A 20,733-nucleotide genomic window follows, 5' to 3' on the forward strand; every position below is an offset into this window, starting at 1 on the left:
CTCAGGCCAAGGCCGGACAGGTGGGCTCTGTGCTCACTCCTTTTTTCTCCAGGAGGATCTCCCCAGGAGGAGATGTTGGCTCTCCCTGGACCCAGAAAACGGAAAGCTGACGGCCCACGGGCCTCTCAAAAGGACCCCCAGGGATGAGGGTCTTCCTTGTGTGTGTGGGCGGGGCAAGGGGAGACTCTTCGTGATCAGAGGGTCTGGTCCCTAGTCCCTGGACACCCACACGGCCAAGGGCTCCCAGGACCGTGCGGGTTCCCTCCATCCCCCACCGGGGGCCGACCGGGGCGCGGGGGGTGGGGGGAGGGAGACACAGGGAGGCCCGACTTCCAGTCATCCCCCCGCCCCCTCCTCGCTGGGACCCTAGGGCCCGCGCACAGCTGCCCTGACTCCGACTCCATGCGCTCTGAGTGGAAGAAAGACCAACCCCAAACAAAGCCGGGCGCCAGCGGCGGGAGAAGTAGCCCGGGCCTCGGAGGGGCCGGGGGTGGGCGCTCGGGAGGCGGGGCGCGGCCGCAGGAAGTGCTGAGCGGGGCTGAGCGCGGCTGTGGTCCCGACCCGCCGGCCCTGCAAGCCCCCACCCGGCGCCGGCGGCCCTCGCTGCGGAGCCCGCGGCCGGTAAGTGCGGGCGGGCCCGGGGCGGGCGGAGAGCAGGGGCGGACTTTGCGGGAGGAGCGGGGCCGGATGGGGCGGCCACGCACTGCCAGCTGCTGTGTCCCCAGCTGTCCTCCCGAAACTCCGCGTCTGCACTTTTGTGTCTTGGGAGGAAGCTCTGGACCTCTGTGCACGCCTGGCCCTCCTCCGCTGGGACTTCTGGTGGCTGGCTGTTATGCACAGGCCGGAGGTGACAGGTCTAGAGCCATCCTAGCTAAAATGGTGCGGTCCGTGGCTCAGACCCCATGCCAGGGTTTGCTCAGAGCTGGCAGCTGGTTTGTCTCCTGCAGGCACAGGAATGTTCTCTGCAGGCCTCTCTGCTCTGGGCAGGGTGGCTCACAGGTCCCCTGGGCTTGTCTGTGTATTTGTGGGAACCCAGCTCTGCAGGCCCTGCCACCTGTGTTTCCTGCCCGTTCCTGCGTGTGCAGCTGGCTGGTTGGTGTGGGAGGACAGGAGGTGTGGAAGGTTCTGGGGTATCTCGTTTTCACCAGCCTTAAGTTCACACCCATGACTTAGCTGGAAAATACGTGCGGAAGGGGGAAGTGAGAGCACCTCACCCTGGGTCTCGGTGGCGGAGAGGGCAGGGCTCGGTGCTGGCGGTGTCGGCACATGGGCATGCTGTGAGGCAGGGTGGCATGGAGAGAAAAGGCAGCTTCTGGAAGTACCCCAAAGTGCACTCTAAAACTTAGGGTAGGTGGGCGTGTGAGGAGAGGACTGGGCTGGTTTTCGGCCAGAGTGGAGGTCCGTGGTTAGCTTGCGGGCAGCTGGATTCTAGTTGGGGTTGGAGACCTGCGTTTGAGTCAGAACTTGGTGGCACTCTCTCTGGCAGGAGCCTGGTTCCCTGCAAGGGTCACTCCAGGGCTCAGTTGCTTCCCGTGCAGAAGAGGACTGATAAGTGCTGTCCCGCCCACCTCCGGAGGTGACCGGAGGCTCAAGTTAGCTGAGGCCTGGAAAGTGCTTTGACAGCAAGAAGGCTCTGGGGGCAGAGGGTGAATGCGGGGCCCAGGGGTGCCGATGGGGTTTTGGGGATGGCCTGGCTATCGGGCTGTAGATAGTCTAGAGACAGGAGTGTGGGTGGCATAGTTGCCTTCTGCAGCACAAGAAGACAGTCAGCTTGGCCGGCCTTTACTTATTTATATATTTATTTTTTAAATTAATTAATGAATTTATTACATTTATAATTGTACAATGATCATCACAATCCAGTTTTATCATATTTCCATCCCGCACCCCCAGCACATCCCCCCACCCCCCAACCTGTCTCCTTTGGAAACCATACGTTTTTCAAAGTCTGTGAGTCAGTATCTGTTCTGCAAAGAAGTTCATTGTGTCCTTTTTTCAGATTCCACATGTCAGTGAGAGCATTTGATGTTGGTGTCTCAATGTATGGCTGACTTCACTCACCATGATAATTTCTAGGTCCATCCATGTTGCTAAAAATTGGGCTGGTCTTTAAATCATAGCCCTGGAGCCGCTTGGCTGGGCAGAGAGCCTGCTCCAGGTGGGCCAGGACCATCACACCCACCAGCTGGCTTTCCCCCTCATGTCACCATGGGTGGCAGCCAGGGGCACCTTCCACAGTTCACAGCCAGGGCGATGGGAGTGGAGGAAGCTTTCTGTCCCAGGTCCCCAGCCTCAGATTCTGTCCTCTGGTCACACAGCCTCCAGCCCCAGGGCCAACTCTGTACCTGCTGGGGAGGGCAGGAAGGGTGTCAAGTCCTGACAGCCCCTAACACTGGGATGTAGTTGTGGTTTGTCACTCCTGGATGTCACTTGTCATCAAGGCTTCTTGACCTGTAGTGGCTGTTTAGTAAACATTACAAGGAAAGAGCTCTGGAAACAAGAGTTAAGTCCAGCTTGGCTTCCTACCCGCTGTGTGACCTGGGGACAGTCCCTTCACCTCTTTGGTTCTGTTTCCTCATTGGTCAAAATCAGCATCCTTCCAGACTCTTGTTCTGATCGCAGCTCATGTTTCCTGTGCTCCGAGAGGAAGTGACCCCCTAGGTAGGCACCTCCCGGCCTCAGTCACATCACTGTGATCCGTTTCCTTCATAGCACTTTTTGCCATCTGAACCTCTCTCTGCTGCATCCAAACACACCGAGAACTTCACCAAAGAGGGGCCTCCTTCGTCCTGCTACCTGCTATCTCACTGCACCTGGGCCCCAGTTGCTTCAGAGAGGCTGCGTCGGGGGGCGGGGGGGGGGGACAGTTCCCTAGGGGGATGGATGCGTGTCTTTCACATTGGGCTCCTGGGGGCTTCTGAGGGAGGAGCAGGTGCCCTAGGTGGGGCCCTGGGCTCTGCACACCCCAGCTTTGGGCTGATCTGAGTTACAGGCTGGCCTTCAGGTAAGACTTCCTTTGAAGAAAGGGCCTTCCCACTAAAGTAAAAGTAGAAAGCCATTGCGTCAGAACGGACAGGGGGCCTTTTCAACTCCGAGTTGAAATAACAGTATTGCATGGGGGCGTATGGCACACTTGGCCCTCGGGGAGAACCAGAGGCCGTGGTTCGGACACTCAGAGCCATCATCCCACCGGGCCTCTCTGCTTGACCGTGGAATCCATCGTACCGTTGGTTTTTTGCAGCTGGTTTAATTTTCTGCGCTTTGGGTCAGGGTTCATGTGAAAGGGATGTTGCCCACAGTGCCGCGTTGAGGAGTAAGTGGGTCTTCGAACCAGGAGGAAACAGCGGACACGGAGGAGCAGGTAGGTCGCACAGTGAGGGCTGCCCACTGGGGGGACCCGTCTGTCATTGTCCTCCCTTGGGTGTGTTTCAGGCAAACTGCCCAGACGTGTCTCTCCGCAGGAGTTTGCTCAGCCTGGTTTTTCTCACTTAGTTGGCGGTGGAGACTCCCTTCTCCCTGAGCAAGAGCGACTCCTGAACTGGAGTCCAGGGGTGCCCTGCCCGATATCGGAGCAGCCCTTGTCAGCTCCACGGCAAACGTCCCTCCTTTGTCTCTTCCAGTGCATAGTGAGCGGTCGCATGACTCCATTTCCGGCACGGTGCCCGGGTCTGGGGCGCAGAATACAGTTCATTGCCCCTTTGCTCCACCCCGACGGCGGGCCATCCGCGGTTCAGGAACAGACAGGAAAGGAGGTTGTGTTGTTTGTGGGGTGGTTTTTGTGGCTGATTGAGGAGGAAGACTGGAGAGAAGCGGACAGAAGGGACTCCGTGCAGGACAGAGGCCTCTGTTAACTCCTCTGACCAGTGACCTTGCTTCTTGTACGTGTCTCTGCTGGGCTGACTCTTGGGGGGTTCCCAGGCCTGTAAGGTTGATACTTCCAAGAAGGCCCAGGCAGAGGGCAGGGCTGATAGAGGTGGTGGAAGAAGGCGAGGGGTTCAGGGTCAGGGGATCCAGAATCCCACGTTCCCCGGGTCCCTGCCCTGAGCCTCCAGATCCGAGAAATACAGCAAGACTTGGCTCTGACCTCCGAGCATCTAGTTGTGGAGGAGATGAAATTCAGTCCCAGGAGGAGAGGAGAGAACAGCTGGGTTTAGGCCGCAGGGGGGCGCTCACCTAGGCCGCAGCTGGAGCTCAGAGAAGGATCAGGAAAGTACCAGTGAGGGCAGAGCGCTCGGCGGGTCAGCCATCCAGCGCCTTCCTTGACCTCGCAAAGCTTCAGCCTCCTGCTGTGTAAACCGAGGGATGGTCTCAAAGTCCTCGCCTGGGCTCAGGGCCCCGAGGTTACCCCCGCCCCCTAGGCAGCCCAGCCGCTTACGTCCTCTGGGTGCCCTTCCAACTGGCCATGCCCGTCCCCACAAGCTCTGGGGAGGAGCCGGCTGTGACAGAACTTCTCCCTCCCAGCTCACTGTCCCCGTGCATGCAGCCGGCCCTTCTGAAAGGCTTGAGGGGCTTCGCTGACAAATACCAGGAATTCAAGATTGAAGGATGTCCTGGCAGCTCAGGAAGAATTACAGGGAATGTTCCTGATCTGCTGAGGGTATGACTTGGGTTCTGGAACCCTCTCCAATGGTCTTGGGGGTCACCCGCAGGGACGTTCACCCTTGTCCTGATTTACAGAGTCTTCCTTTCCTTCTTAAGTACAGACGTCAGGTTTTGAAAGAGTTTTGTCAGCCAAACTTCAATGTAAATGAGAATTTGGGAGTTCCCATCATGGCATAGTGGTTAACGAATCCAACTAGGAACCATGAGGTTCCGGGTTCGATCCCTGGCCTCGCTCAGTGGGTTAAGGATCCGGCGTTGCCGTGAGCTGTGGTATAGGTCACAGACGCGGCTCAGATCTGGCGTTGCTGTGGCTGTGGTGTAGGCCAGCAGCTACAGCTCTGATTTGACCCCTAGCCTGGGAACATCCATATGCCATGGGTGCAGCCCTATAAAAAGACAAAAAAAAAAAAAAATGAGAATTTGTATCTCCATCTAAAAAATTAATCAAAGACCATAAAACTGATAGGGAGTTTGCCATCCAGTGCCCGCCTCTCTGCTTTGTTTCGTTTACATTTGTTTTTTAAAAATCAGCTTATGTCATTTACCAACAGAGTTTCGTGTATTTAAAAGGTTCCGAAAAGAACAAAGGACAGGACTGAGCTGGGGCCGTCTCATCTTGTGGGGACGGGGATGGCCAGATTGCAGAATTTTACTAAAAAAAAAAAAAACATTGCTTATCCTTGGTTGATCGTGCAGGGTGATAGCTGAACTCGGAAGCATTTTTGACAGGAAAAGGCCTGAGTTTCTGGAAATATCGTCAAGAGATCTCTCTCAGAAGCCCCTTTGTAGACAAGCACGAAGGCCCAGACATTTAGAAAGCAATGCCCCATAGCCTGGTTTCGCACGGCTGGAGGATGGAAATTAGGCTATTGACTTTCTATTCCTGGCAACTGGCCCAAAGCTGGGCAAACAGCGGGAGTTCAGTAAATGTCCGCTGGGCAGATACTTCAGGAAGGACTTATCAGCCAACCCTGAGACTGTGCCTTCGGGAGAAGTCCCTGGCCCAGGGCCCTTAGTTCAAAAAGCAGGGAAAGTGCCATTCAAAGTACTAAAATATGGAGTTCCAGCTGTGGTTCAGCAGGTTAAGAACTCAACATAGTCTTTGTGAAGATGTGAGTTTGATCCCTGGCCTCGCTCAGGGGGTTAAGGATCTGGCATTGCCACAAGCTACGGCATAGATCCTAGATGGGGCTCGGATCTGGCATTGCTGTGGCTGTGGTATAGGCCGGCAGCTGCAACAGGTGCAGCCGTCAAAAGAAAAAAAGTACTAAAACATAAAACTTTTTCCTTTCTTCCTTGGCCTCTTTCTTGACTTGTCATGATAGGTTTGGTTTTTGGTTTTTGGTTTTTATCTTTTTAGGGCCACACTCACGGCATATGGAGGTTCCCAGGCTAAGGGTTGAATTGGAGCTGCAGCTGCCAGCCTACACCACAGCCACAGTAACACAGGATCTGAGCTATACCTGCAACCTACACCACAGCTCACGGCAACGCCAGATCCTTAACCCAGTGAGCAAAGCCAGGGATCGAACCTGAGTCGTCATGGATCCTAGTCCGATTTTCGTTTCCACCGAGCCCCAACGGGAACTCTCTTACTCGCTTTTAATAACATTGTTAGTAAAGACAAATTGATGTTTTTAATTATTTGCATGAGTTTTACCATTCGCCTCTATATTGCGCAGTGCCAGTTTTACATGTAAATTTACAAGCATTTAACTCATACATTGAATCATCAAAGTGACACAATTCCTTTTTCAAAGCTCTTCTGTGCCCATGTATTTTGTTCTCACCGTGACAGTGAAACTGGTGCAGGAAACTAACTCAACTGTTATTATTTCACTTCTTGATACACACACACACACACACACACACACACTTTCAGCACACTCCCCCTTTGGCCTAAGGGTAATAAAGGAAGAGCGGAAAGAGAAAGAACCTATGTACCACTGTCTTTCTTTTCCTCCCGTGTCATCAGTTTTCAGTGTAAGTGTTGACTAATGCAGGAAGCAACAGAAACAGGAAAGGCCAAAGCCATGGCAGGGTCCCTTGGGTGGAGGCTTTCTTCGAATGCACTGCTTTCTGGCTGCTTTGAGCCAAGCTCTGGTTCCAGCAGAGAGCCTGGCCTCCCAGGCCACCAGCACCACCCCCTCCGTCACAGACAGAACCCCTAACCTGGACTTGCTCTGAGGCTCTCCGAGCCCCACGCATCATGGGTGCCCTGGAATTCTCCGGGGGTACTGGCAACGCCAGGACACAGGAGGCAGCAAGGGACGGCAGTGACACACACCATGTCTATCTCCTCAGCTCACATTCACACCCGCCATCCCTGGGACTTCATTTGCAAAACACAAATTCAAAGATAAATTATTAAGAATTTCGAGGAGTTCCCGTCGTGGCGCATTGGTTAACGAATCCGACGAGGGACCATGTAGTTGCAGGTTCGATCCCTGGCCTCACTCAGTGGGTTAAGGATCCGGCGTTGCCGTGAGCTGTGGTGTAGGCTGATGGCTACAGCTCCGATTCGACCCCTAGCCTGAGAACCTCTACATGCCTCAGATACAGCCCCAGAAAAGGCAAAAAAAAAAAAGAAAAGAAAGAAAAAAAAAAAGAATTTCGAGATGAAACGGCCAAGCATTAAACCAGGCACGGGGCCCCTGTGAGGCTGCGAGTGTTTCTGGCCCAGGAAGGCAGTGAGTGCCAGAACCCTTGTCCTCGTGTGGGTCACATTTCTGGATGGTTGCCCAGTTAGGGCAGAACTAAGCCTTTCTGAGTGGGCCGGTCAAGGGCCCTGGATCCCCTTTCGTGATGTGTATCTTTGGAAAATGCCAGAGGCTGCCGTTTCCTTTCCAGGTCTCCACCCTCTGCTTTAAATCATTTACATTTTTAAAAAGTCAGCTGAGGTCATTCGCACAGAGGTTCTAGTGGGTTTTAAAGGCTCAGAAGAAAAGAATAACAGACAGGAGCAGAAATGGGTGTTGCCCCTTTGGGCTGAGGCCTGGAACAGATTGAAAAGCAAAACGCCTCTAAGAACTTGGAGGCCTGCGCTGAGAAATGCACTGGCTCCTCGCTGCTTTGGCTTTTATGCCAAAGCCCAGCAGATAGGTCGGGACAGGGAAGGGAGTGGCCTGGTGACCAGGGACCCAGTGCTGTCTCAGAGTTGGGGTGAAGTGAGGAGGGGGAGGGGCCGTGTGCAGGGGCCACACGTCTCCACACTTTAGGGTGTGTTTGGCACACACAGAGGTTTAGGGAAGCCAGGAGGGTTTTTTGGTTTTGTTTTTGTTTTGTCTTTTCTAGGGCCACACCCTCAGCCCATGGAGGTTCCCAGGCTAGGGGTCTAATCGGAGCTACAGCTATCAGAGCCGTGTCTGCGACCTACCCCACAGCTCACCGCAACACAAGATCCTTAACCCACTGAGCGAGGCCAGGGATCGAACCCGGAACCTCATGGTTCCTCGTTGGATTTGTTAACCACTGAGCCAAGACAGGAACTCCCAGGAGTTTTATTCCAGAAGGAAAAAACTCCTCTCTCTGTAGGAAGAGAGGGTGGGACAGGAAGTTAGGACTAGAAGCCCTGGGAGAGATGGAAACACTCGGAAGGCAATTAGCACTTTCTGGTAGCTCTGAACAGAAGGCTGAGGGCTTTTACGCTGCTGAAAACCGAAAGTTCCAAGCCAGTCCTGGGAAGCAGGTGCTGGTACTGCGAACTGGAGGAGGGTGGGAGTAAGCCCCCAGCCCCCTCTTTTTAATGTAGAAAGGAAAAGTGAGTTAGAAAAAACAGTGATAAAAACAAGCAGAAGTGAGCGGGAGAAGCCCCAATGACCTCAGACCTTCAAATACTGCGAATCGTTCTGCCCTCCCCCTTGGTTTTAATTTACTCTGTGATGACTGCTAACTGTGAGTCGCTGCTTCTATCATTAGATTTAATAGTTGCAGGACTGGCTGATCTCCAGGGCTCTGCAAACTGTTTCTGGATGACCTGCAAGCCAAGGATGATTTTTACAAACTTACAGGATTGAAATAAAAAACAAAGAAGAATATAGAGCAGAAGCCAGAGGCCCACAGACCTGAAACATGTACTGACTAGTCCTGTGAAGAAACAGTTTGATGAGCCCAAACTCTCAGCCCCAGGCCAGTGATGGAGGGAAGCTTCGCTTCCGAACCAGGGCCCCCGGGGCCGGGGGTGTAGCTTAGTTCACCTGGGGTGCAGCCTGGGAATGGGGATTTTTTTAAACACTTCTCAGGGAGTTCTAGTGCCACTGAGGCTGAGAAGCACTGCCCTAAGACAGTCCTTCTCAAAGTGAGATCTGGGCCCTGCAGTGTCCACCTCCTCCAGCTGGTTAGAAATGGAAAATTCCAGGCCCCACCTGGCCCGCCAACTCAGGAACTCTGGGCGGGAGGGGGAGAGAGCAGAAATCTGTGTTTTAACAAGCCCTGCAGGGGATTGTGATGCACCTCAGATTTGAGACCACTGCTCTAAAGCTTGACTTTTCAACCCTAAACCTGCTGCTTTGCAGGCAGCCCGTCGCAGAGACGGAGTGCAATAGACAAGAGGAAGCTGGCAGGCGGGGCGGGGGACAGCGAGGCTTGGCAGGTTCTTTCCAGGCTGGACTTAACCATCCTTTTATTTTATTTTTATTTCCCACACAACCAAGGCTCTGGGAGGCAAAATGAGTCTCAGGAAGCAGAATTTGGGACTAGAATAACACCACCAGCAGCAACAATAATAAATTCCTCCTTAAAAGTGAACATGAGTAACAATTTTAGCGTTGGGCCCTATTTTTCATTCCTACCAGAGGAATGTTTGCCTTTTCTTATATTAACTCATAGAAGGTACCCATTTGGTAGCCAGGATTTAAGCACACTTCTGAACCATCTTGAAATCATTTAAATAAACATCACCCGTGCCTGGAAGTCGGAAAGCTGTATGGTGGACCTTCGCCTCATAACTGAGGGTGGATTCTGTTCTTCTCCCAACCACCCCCTTAAGGGAAGACAGACCCCCCCCACCCCCGCCCCGCAACTGCTAGCCCTCCAACAAAGTAGCATGTGGGGCATTTATAAGAATGTTATGGGAACTAGAACCTGTTGATGGCTGCTATGTGCCAGGCACTGTGTGAGGTTTTAACACACATTATCTCCTGCAATCATCACAGCGCTGTTTTATCCATTTTAGAGCTGTGAAGGTTGAGGCACAGGAAGGTTTAAGACTTCCCCCAAATCCCACAGCTGACAAACCCGGGACGTCTGGCCTTGGCATCAGTGTCGGTGGAGGGGAAGCTGGCCCGCCATCAGGAGTTACGTGGCATTTCAATAAAGCTGATGAGCCTGTGGACTTGTAAAGCAGTTAGTGCCAGCTCTGCCAGGCCTTGCCAAGTGTCCTGGGTGTTCCTGGAAGGATGTGAGCCCACCCTGACCAAAGTCTGGGTTGCTGGTGTGCCATCTTAGAAAGAATTCAGGGACAGGAGGCACATGGACGACATGAGCAAAAAGATGCCATCTGTGTTGTCACGAATGCTCTGCCCCCCGCAGAGGTGGCTGGAGCCTTAAATTCTTCCTTCCTCACTTCGGAAGTTAGCAGCCAGATTAACAGATAAATGTTACCTATTATCATTGCCATCAATAGTAATGAGACATCCTTTGAGAGTCCCCCTGTCTCCAGAGCACTCCACGCTCCTTAGCTCCTGATGTCCTGGCATTGACCAGAGGCAACAGGAGCTCAGAGATCAGGATGGTGGGGGCAGCCCTGTGAGGCTGCAGTCCCCCCACCGCCTCAAACCTGGTCCCAGGACCAGAGGTTTGAGTCCCAGCTCTTCTCAGAATTACCCAGTGAGAATGGTGATGTGGCCCCCCACCCTCTGGGTCTCCCCCGCCAACATCTGGGAGTGAGCTGATTTCTAAGTTCCTTCTCCGCTTCTAGACCTGGGGCACAGCAGCAGCTTTCCAAACCTTGGGAACAATGGGTGGCGATGCTCCTGGTGATATGTAATTAGTACCCGATTAGGGAGCCAGTGTGGGCAATAGCTAGGGTTTTTTGATGCCAAGTCCGTTTCTATAACATCCTCCCTCTATAACTCATGGAACTAAAGTTCTTTTTTGGAAAGAATTAGGGTAACAGTGCGGGGGTTGCTGGTTAGTCGTCATGTGAGTACATTATTTCCTTGCCCAGAGGGGTCAAGCTTCTCTAGAAAGAAAAGTTTCTGTATGCTTGGCTCTCCTGCAGGGGGAGGATTCTAATACTTTCTGGAGGGGGTGGAGGGGCTGCTAAGTCCCTAGAAAATGTGTTTTCACCGAACTGGGATGAAGAAACATGGTTTATTTATCAGGGAGCTTAGCAGCTTCCAAACTCTCTTCAGTAAATTACATCACCCCTGGACTCGAGACCTAACAGATTTACATCCAGGTCCCAAAGTGAAAATCGGAGTTTAGAATCGGATGCAGGTGCGTCCTTTCCAGGAGCCTGTGGGCTCCAGCAGCAAGCGGAACCGGGCTCTGGATCCTGGGGCGCCTCCTTCCTCCCCAGCTCCGCCTCTGCAGCCATCCCGGGGCCCATGGACTCTCTGAGCCTGTGTCCAGGCACAGCCCTTCCCTCAGGAGTGATGGCCTCGTCTGAACCTTCCCAGGAAAGGAACCGTCGCCCTTCCGTGGAGGGACAGTCATAACTCCTTCAGAGCCGCGCTGAAACCTGTGCAGCCCCAGCACATGGTAGCATTTTTTCATCCAATTTCAGGGGCCTCTGGGTTCCAACTCCTTGGAAGGAAGGGGCTTTTAGGCTCACTGCTCAGCCGCAGCAGCCTCCTCCGGGGACAAGACAGGCACCGTTTAGAAAGCAAATGAGAAATTGGACTATGTCCTCTGGGAAAGGAGATGAGTTTTTGTGTCATTTGGGCTTTTTTTTTTTTTTCCTTTTTTTAATTTCCCGATGCCTTGAAGGTCGTGCCTGTGTCTTTCTTTTTATTTTTCTTTGCTTTTTAGGGCCACAACCACAGCATATGGAAGTTCCTAGGCTGGGGGTCAAATTGGAGCTGCAGCTACCAGCCTACACCACAGCCACAGCAATATCAGATCTGAGCCGTGTCTGTGACCTGCGCCACAGCTCATAGCAGGGCCGGATCCCTGACCCACTGAGCGAGGCCAGGGATCAAACCCACAATTTCATGGTTCCTAGTCGGATTCGTTTCTGCTGTGCCACCACAGGAACCCCTGTGTCTTTCTGATTCCTAGAGCAGGTTGAGAAGGTCTGTAAGCATGAAGTCCCTCACACAGTGAGGGGGGCTTCCTCCGGGCCCCTCCTACCCCTGGAGCATCCCTCTTCCAGCCTGGCTGCTCCCTTAGAGCCGCAAACACTCAAACCATCATCGCCCCCTCCATGGAGGTGCTGCTGGTGGTGCTCTCTCTCTGGGGTCCTCACCCACCCACCCCCATAGAGCAGAGGGGGAAACTGGCTCAGGTACTTAGATGACCCAGCCAAGGTCACATGGCTGGTAATGGTGACATTAATTTTCCCTCCATGTATGTGACAGCCCATACGTAACATCAGAGAACCATGCTGGGCAGGGGTGGGGGCATCAGTGCTTCTGGGGTGTCTCCGTCCCAGGACGTGGGTCCCTGAGTCAAGCCTGGTGTGAGTCCCTGTTGAGGCTGAGAATTGGCACCTTGTTGATTTGCAGCCCGAGTGCCTCCTGCATCCTCTGGACCATGAGGAGTCGTGTCTTACACCCCTTCCCAGCTCAGTGCACCCAGCAGAGGAAGCCCAGCCTAGCCTCTAAGAACATAGTCACCCTGAGTTCCTCCAGCTCCAGTCGGAGCCCCACATGCAAGCTTGGGAGGCCCACCGGTCGAATGTCCTCGGCTTCTGGCTGCCTCGCTGGGGGACTGCGAATGTGGGGGTTTTCCCTCCCTTCTCAAGGTCACGTTCACCCGGCCCTTCTGACCTTCAATAATTGCTGCAAGGCCCTAGTGCCTGGGTGTCGGCTGGCCCACCTGTGGGTGGACGGTGGGGTGTCGGGAAGGCCTGCTTCAGAGGCGCCATCCCAACCCTGCACCAGAGAGGCTAGCACCGACTGTCAGGCGTCCCTGGCTGCTGCCTCCTCCGGGCCTGTGTGCGGTTGGCAGCCTTTTTGCCCAGCGCTTGTCACATGGCCCCAGACCCTGAGATCCTGGTGCAGCTTTCAAGACCCAGACTGGGCTCAGTTTCCCTAGCAGATGTCAGGGTCTGGAAAGCTGCTGTCCACAGAGTGAGTCGTGTGCTGGGAGCCGCCCCGAGGTGAGGGAAGGAGCCAGTCCTCCTGACCCACGGTCCCCAGGCCCAAGCCAAGGTCACAGAGCAGGGCCCAACTGGCCAGAGGGATCCTGGGCAGAGGTGGCCCTCAGCATCCACCAGGAGCTGGACACCAATCAGAGACGCCTGACGCCACGGCAGAAACTGGAGAGCAGCCCTGCCTGGTGAACTGGCCTGGCAGGAACCAAAGCAGGACGTGTTCCTGGGAGGCAGGACCAGGAGCCTGAGATGCAGGACGACCCCCATGCTGCGGGGAGCTGAGGGAGCAGCACAGGGAGTGGCCGAGGGAGTGGATTTGTATTTCAGACAAGGCTGCGTGTCCTGAGGAAGCTTCCTCCTCTGTGAAGTGGGGGCCCTAAGAACACCGACCTCTTAGTTATCCTGAGAACTGCTCCCCCATTGTCCTTGTCACTCCCATCACCTGTGCAGGTGACCAGTGAGCTAGAACTGGGAGAGGACACGACAGCACCCCACTTGCAGGGCTTCCCATCCCCGCCCCCAGGGGGGCCGGGCCCACGTGCCCAGGGCAGATGCCGTCCAGACTCAGAAAACGCTGTGGGGCTTTGGAAGACAGTTTGGCAGTTCCTCCATCAGTTAAACATAGAGTCACAGCGTCACCGCTAGTTATTGCCCAAGGGAATTGAAAACAGGCCTCCAGACAGACAGATGTACGTGACCTTTCACAGCAGCTCTGTTCATAGTAGCTGAAAGGGGGCAATAACCCAACGTCCATCACGGGTAAATGGGGAAGCAAAAGGTGGTCTCTCCATACCCTGGAATATTACTCAGCTATGAAAAGGGGTGAGGTACTGAAATGCCTACCAGAATCTGGACCTTGAACCCATGAGGCTAAGTGAAAGGCGCCAGACCCAGAAAACAGCCCACTGTATGATTCTAGTGATATGCAATACCCCGAAGAGGAGCTTCCTGGTGGCCTAGCAGTTAAAGATCAGGCATGCTCACTTCTGTGGCACAGGTTTGACCCCTGGCCTCGGAACTTCCACATGCGACAGATGTAGCAAAATTTCAAAAAAGAGAAATATCCAGAATAGGCAAATCCACGGAGACAGGGATTAGTGGTTTCCAGGAGCTGCAGGGAGAAGGGGAGTGAAGAGGGACTAAAGGGGGACAAGATTTCCATTTGGGGACATGAAAAGTTCTGCAGCCAGATGCTGGTGATGGCTGTGAGTGTGCTTAATGTCAGTGACATGTACACTTTAAGATGGTGACAGTGGTAAACTTTGTGTTGTTATGTGTATTTTGCCACAGTAAAAAAAAAAAAAAAAAAAAAAAAAAAAAAAAAAGGGAGTTCCCATTGTAGCTCAGTGGTGAATGAACCCAACTAGTCTCCATTTGGACGCAGGTTTGATCCCTGGCCTCGCTCAGTGGGTTAAGGATCCGGGGTTGCCGTGTCCTGTGGTGTAAGTCACAGATGCGGCTCCAATCCAGTGTCGCAGTGGCTGTGGTGTAGGCCAGGAGCTGTAGCGCCAATTCGATCCCTAGCCTCGGAACCTCCATATGCCACGGGTTTGGCCCTAAACAGACAAAAAAGAAAAGAAAGAAAGAAAGTAGGATGGAGTCGAGGCCGGGGGGCCCAGCACAAGCGGAACCATCTATCACATGAAGGGCTTCTCGGAAGATCTCGGAGGTCACTTTCAGTTCTAAAAAGAGCTTGCGGGTCTACGATATAGACACCCATGCTGTAGTCTCCGCAGCTCTCCCTGGCCCATCGGACTGTGGACAGTGCAGGGTGATGGGATGCAGTTGAAGAAGAAAGAAACTTATGCCTGCGTCCTGGTCTCAGAGAGCCTGGGAGCTTGTTCCCTTGTGGTTCCGGCTTTAGGGTGAGTGGGGGAGGTGGAGACAGAGATCGAGTGGCCGTGAATGAAGGGAGGGGGCGTCACACATCCCTTCTGCCAGAGAAGCTGCACTTCATCTGTTTTGTATGTTGAGGCTCTGTAAGAAAACATACTTAAAAGAATGTCCTGCTAGCGCACCAGCTTCCTCATTGTGCAGATAAAGAGACCGAAGCATACAGAGGGGCAGTGACCTGCCCAAGGGGCTGGTAGGTAGTGAGGGACATCCTGATTTAGGTCCCTTGACACCTGGGCTCTGCCCTCCCCTGTCTGCCGATGCCTCTGCAGACACCACAGAGCATTCGTGACCACCCAGGGGAATGTCCATTAGCGGACATCCTGGCATCACTCTCTGGGCATCATGAAGAGGAGGACCAGCCTCGTGCCTGTCCCTCCCGGGTCCAGGAGCACACATTCCCTGCAACCAAGTCCCTCTCGGGCCGACCACCAGCCTTCCCTGGGGGTGATGGCCAGGAGCCCCCCCTGGACAGGGCCTCACACATGTGACCATGAGGGTGACAAAAAGAGCAACTTTTTTTGGTTGGAAAGTGTAGACCCATTCATTCAAGAAGATCAAGGAAATTATAATATAGCTCCATCTCTGAGTGTGGGAAAAATTATAGACTGTATTCTTCACTATAATTAAGCTGGCTTTAGTGGGAGCAGTAAGTACCTTGGATGACAACACATTGTTCTTTTTAAAAGGTGCTTTTGAGACCCAGTGTATCACAATCAAAACCCGTGGTCTTATTTCAGAGGGGCGGTGATTTTCCTGGGTAGGTTTAGGGTGTCACATCTCACCATCGGCCTCCTCTCTCATGCTGATGGGCAGCCTGGGCCATTGCCTGGAACTAAGAGTGGCCAGGCTGGCCAGCCCTTGACCTTCTTAGACACCACAGTTTCTGTCGTGGCCTTGCAGAGCCACCAGAAGTCAACCAGCCACATGCCTGGTTCTCGCTTCAGACATCCAGGATCCGTGGGTGATTTTCAGAATTCATTTCAGAGAATGCTCATTCCCCAACCCCAGGCTCTGCTTTATCACCTGCTAAACCATTTGGCTTTAGAAAGAAAGAGAAGACTAGGAAAAATAATGTCCAAATATATATTTTATAAGTTCAGACTTAAGCATGGTCGGTAGAAACCTAGGGAGCTCTTTCCTCGTGTCAACTATGCTGTTTCTAGGATAATCCTTGGTAAATGCCTTCAACTCAGTTGCCTTCCAATGTATAATCTCAAATTTACCTCCCTATAATTCTACAGAGAGTATAATTCTCTATCTTTCTTACCCTGCCTCCTTCCACCAGTGGTTAGTTAATAGGTTCTCATACTTTTGAGCTTCATCTTAATATCACCCTTAGTGAAATAGTAATGTTTGTATCCCCTTTCTTTTAAAATGACTGTCCCGTCTGAACCAATCTACTTTGTTAACATAAGGTCTTTATTTTCTGCAGGTGACTTCTTCCTGGTCCCCTTGGATAGGGTCTCCTGTCACAGCCATCGAAGTGCCATCCTCTCGTGGGCAGGTGGGCTCAGGTACAGAGACCGCGAGACTGTCTCCCCCGCTCTCGGACACACGGGCTCTGACCGGTGTATTCTCCCGGGGCACCCACGTCGTGTCCTTTATGCAAGGGTCTCTTGGCTGCAGTGTGACCCCCAGCTCAGGCCTGGGGCTCAGCTACCTCAGTTCTCAAGGGGGCCAAGCCAGGGACGTTTCAGCTCCTTCCAGAGGCCCCGTTCTGACCCCTTCAGAGGGACTGTCCACACACCAGGAATAGGTCAGGCACATGGAAATTAAGTAGGAGAGGGGGACAGAGAAGGATACACACGGGGCGGCGGGCCAGGGGCGGGGGGAGCTGCAACCAGGGCTCACTTGAAGCTGAAACTAAGTTGCACGTGAAGCCACTTAGACTCTATTTCCCTTTCCAGCTCTGACCATCACACAGGCCTGGCCTCTTGCTGACCAAGAACCCAGAGGAGGAAAGGGGCACTTATTTAACTGAAGCGGTGGGTGGGCCTGGGCTTTGTTTTTACTGTAGAATCGCCAAGCCCATTCCCCCACCCCCAGGTATGGGGAGCGCCCCCCTTAGGGAATGGAGCGTCAGGGCACTCCCAGCCTGAGCTTGTGCTAATGGGAACAGGCAGAGAATGAGGTTGGGGAGCTCCCGGGAGTGGACAGGGTGGGGGAAGGGAGAAGTCACGCTAAGTGAAACCAGCAGGATTGTCCCCTGGCCCTGGCCTGACTGTCTCGCCTCTTCTGCAGCCACTGGGTCCAGCCTTTGCTCACACTGTCCCCTGTAGGGTGAGCAGCCTCCCTTTCTTTTTGGCCTGCAGAAACCCTGCCTGTCCTCAAGGACTAGGTTAAAAGCCTTCCCACTGCACCCCATCCTAGGCTGGCAGAACCAAGGCCACATCCTCTCGGCCCCCACCAGGGACCTGAGGCTACGTCTGTGCCTGCGCCACTGTGAGCTCCTAAGGACCAACTCTAGCAGTTCTAAGTAGGGCTCCCGGCGCACGGTGGGGACTCATGGCATGTTTGTTGAATGAGTGAAGTGCCTGCCCCCTGCTACCCGCCACCCACTGCCCAGCGTGGTCCACTCCTCTCTGCTCTCTCAGCCTGGCCAGCCCTGCCCTGCCCACCGGGACTCCCAGCGCCTCTGGCCGGCCACTGGGCTCTGTCTGCCTGTGCCCCACCTTCTCTGCACTTGGAGGGGTGGGGAGAAGCCATTGAAGAGACAGGGATCCCCAAGGCTGAGCCCATGACCTTGTGCATCTGGCCTGAGAGCATCCCCAAATCCATCACCTCACTATCAAGGCCTTGGACACTGTATTTCTGAGATGTCCTAGAGCCTGAACCCATGGGCCTACTGGCCCCCCCGAACCCCAGCTTTGTTCTGCAGCCAGAGCCTTGGCCTGGAGGCCCAGCATCCTAAGACTGCATCACCAAGCTGTCTGGGAAATCTATGTCCTAAATGTGGATTTTGTGCAGAGGACACGCCCACCCTGGTGCTCCACCCCTACCCCCACTGGCTCATGTACATCTGCTCAGATGCAAAGGGTAATTGCAGTGCAGGGGGCCATGGACTTGAAGAACTCGAAGGGGCTTTGAAGCCACAGACTCCAAGTGTGGTCCCAAGACCAGCAGCGGTGGCAGCATCTGGGAGGGTGACCAATGCCCCCACTTTGCCCAGATTGTCCAGGTTCAGCCCTGTAAATCCAGGGTTCCAAGAAGTCCCTCAGTCCTACCCAAACCTGAGTTGGACCCCCAGGGCCTGACACCCTGGGCATGGCGCTGAGCATCCGTGGCCACCAGCCCTCCAGAGTCTGGTGCTCCTAGGAACCACTGCCCCACCCCTCAAATGGGGAAACAGACCCCCAGGGAAGGGGAGCTGCTTGCCTCAACCCTAGGCAGCTGCTAAGGGGCTGAGCCAGGAGTCCAGTTATTCAGCCTGTTAGCAACAGAAGAAAGGTACTGATAAGGACCCAGGCAAACTGCTGTGATCAGTGGGTACTCGGTCAGCTAGAGAAGACGGGACAGCTGCCTTCGGAGAGGCTAGGATCTCCCTGAGCCGGGAGCACCTGGCGAAGCAGCAAGGGGCTGGAGCGTCAGAAGCAAGGGCAGCCAGGCCAGGCCCTAAGGGAGGAGGCAGCAGGCAGGCAATGAGGCCAAAGAGGAGATGACCTTGCAGGCAGTTAGGAGGCTAAAGAAAAGACATCCTTGGCTGAAGTGGGGCTTGGGGAGGCGCAGTCACCTCTTTGTACCCACAGACGTCTCTAGGACCCTATGGCAGCGGTGAGTCCCACCCCATCTGCAGTGTCTCTTCTCACATGCTTTCACAGACCTTTGTCCCCACCGCTCCCTCTACCACATCAGGGTAAAGTCAGCCATGGGCAATAGACTATTCAAACATGTACCTTCAAGAAGCTACAAGCACGGAGAGGTCAAGTAACTTGCCCAAAGACACACAGTGGAGAAATGACAAGGCCCGGTTGCACATCTAGGCATCTGGTTCCAAACTGCTTCTGACACTTCTTTAGGGCCCTGTGTCCAGTGGGGGTGCAGTGGGGGAAGGAGCCCTGAACGGGGTGGGGGGGGGCAGGAAACTGCCACCGCCAATTAGTCATGTGACTCGAGAGAGAGATCATTTAATGACGTCTGTCTTAACCCCGACGTATGCGAACTTCCGCATCCCTTCTGAAAGATGTTAAATTAAGTGAGCCCTGAGGTTCCCGCTGGCCCCGATGCTCTGTGTTCTGTCTTCTCTGCCACCGATGGCTGAAACCTTACCCTTAGAGATGTGTTTCTTTTTGTTAAATGCTGTCGTCTGTCATCTGCCTGAACGCCTCCTTTTTTGTTTGGCCATACCTGTTGCAGGCAGAAGTTCCCAGGCCAGGAATCAAACCTGAGCCACAGCAGTGACAATATGCCCAATCCTTAACCACTAGGCCATCAGGGAGCTCCTGAATGTCCCTTTTAAAAATACACTTTCCTTCAGAGGATCCTGACTTGTTGGTTGAGGGTCTAGAGAAGGTTCTGGTGTGTGAGCCCAGTGGGCTCCGGTTGGGAGCGGAGGGCCAGGCAAAGGGAGAAGAGATGCAGACGGGAGAGGCTGGGCCCTAAACAGTCAATTTACCTGCAGCCCAGTGGCCGGAGCATCCCTTGTCAGGGCTTCCCGTGTAATAGCTCCCTGTCCAGCAGCCTGCCAACCCCATCTATCACCGTTTTTTTAGACTTTTTTTTATAGGCTTCCTTTTTTCTCCTTCTGTATTTTTTTTCCCCACCACCCTATCTCTCCGACTCCATCAGAGAAAAATGGGTTTTGTCTTTTTTTAACAAGAAGACAAAGTCTTAAATTACCTTCTTCAAGGTCTGCAAATAGAAATCCCAAATAAGACAGCCACCTCTTCTTTTCTCCCTTCCTCTCTCCCTGTCTCAGGAGCCCGTGAGCTTGAAATAAAACGCAGAGCAGTGGCCCGGGAGGAAGTAATCTGGGCTGGGCGGCACCAGCCGTGGAGAGGGGGTCGGGGGGAGGGGAAGGGCCCGGCTGGATGGGGGGGGAATGGGGGAGGAGGAGATGGAGGTGGGCAGAACCAAGGCCTCCTTGCTCTGGGTCTGGAATAAAAAGGGTCCCCCCAGGAGGTCCCCCTGTGGCACAAGGGGATCAGTGGCATCTCTGCAGCACCAGGAAGTAGGTTCAATCCCTGGCCTTGGCTTAGTGGGTTAAAGGCTCTGGCGTTGCTGCAGCTGTGGATCCAACCTGATCCCTGGTACCTGGAACTCCACATGCCGTGGGCAGGTCAAAAAAAAAAAAAAAAAAAACTGTCCACCAAGGGGGGCTGGGGGGCTCCCTAAGGAGCAGCTACAGTGCACACCTGCATGCATGCAGGTGTTCAGGGGACAAGGAGCCCGGGGAGAGAAGGGCCTGCAGAAGCTGCTGCTGGGATTCAGCTGCAGACAGGATCACGGGGCACAGTGAACCTTCACCTTCTCACCCCACTGACGTCATGGTTCCCCGAAAGCAGGCATCAGGACAGGGGGAAGGAGCACAGTTCTGGGACAAAGACTAGGGCTGGAGTTCTGGTTCTAATCCCCGCCACATGTAATAATAGTAGCCAGTGGTTTTGAGCCCTCACCCTGTGCCGGGGACTGGGGTCAGCCCCTCGCGTAGAGCATCCCATTTAACCTGCAGGACAGCCCTGCCCTTGGCATCATCATTTTCTCCGTGATGATGGGGGCCCTGAGCATGAGAGGTCACAGAACTACCCCTGTTCTCACAGATCTGGTGACAGATCAGGATCTGAACCCAGGGCGTCAGACTGCAGGGCTCCTGTTTTCCTCCTGCTGAACCGCTCAGCCTGCTGACCTGCTTCCTCCTTAGGAATGTTGAAGTGCAGGAGATGGCCTGGGGATTGTCAAGGCCTTTCCCAACACGGATGCTCTGATTTGGGGCTCAAGCCTCATCTGGGCCTATAGAGATCCTGTTCAAAGATGCAGGGTTC

At 54.0% G+C, this 20,733-nt stretch overlaps 1 protein-coding gene across 5 annotated transcripts in view; it reads left to right on the forward strand.

The window, feature by feature from the left end:
* The first annotated feature begins 582 nt into the window (after window positions 1–582).
* TSPAN11 (tetraspanin 11) overlaps window positions 583–20,733 on the forward strand; it is a 58,557-nt gene continuing 38,406 nt past the window's right edge. For 3 of the 5 annotated variants that reach the window (XR_014803941.1, XM_084956934.1, XM_084956933.1), the window contains exons 1-2: window positions 583–621; window positions 16,188–16,269. The gene's annotated coding sequence lies outside the window, so the exon portion shown is untranslated. The remainder of the gene's footprint in view (window positions 622–16,187; window positions 16,270–20,733) is intronic. The other 2 variants (XM_021092452.2, XM_021092453.2) reach the window with 2 other exon arrangements.

This window comes from Sus scrofa, chromosome 5 (assembly GCF_054392235.1).
Source record: "Sus scrofa isolate SSC_HxYL_T2T_F1_AM1 chromosome 5, Sscrofa_HxYL_maternal_Yorkshire_Landrace_v2.0, whole genome shotgun sequence".
Classification (NCBI taxonomy): Eukaryota; Metazoa; Chordata; class Mammalia; order Artiodactyla; family Suidae; genus Sus; species Sus scrofa.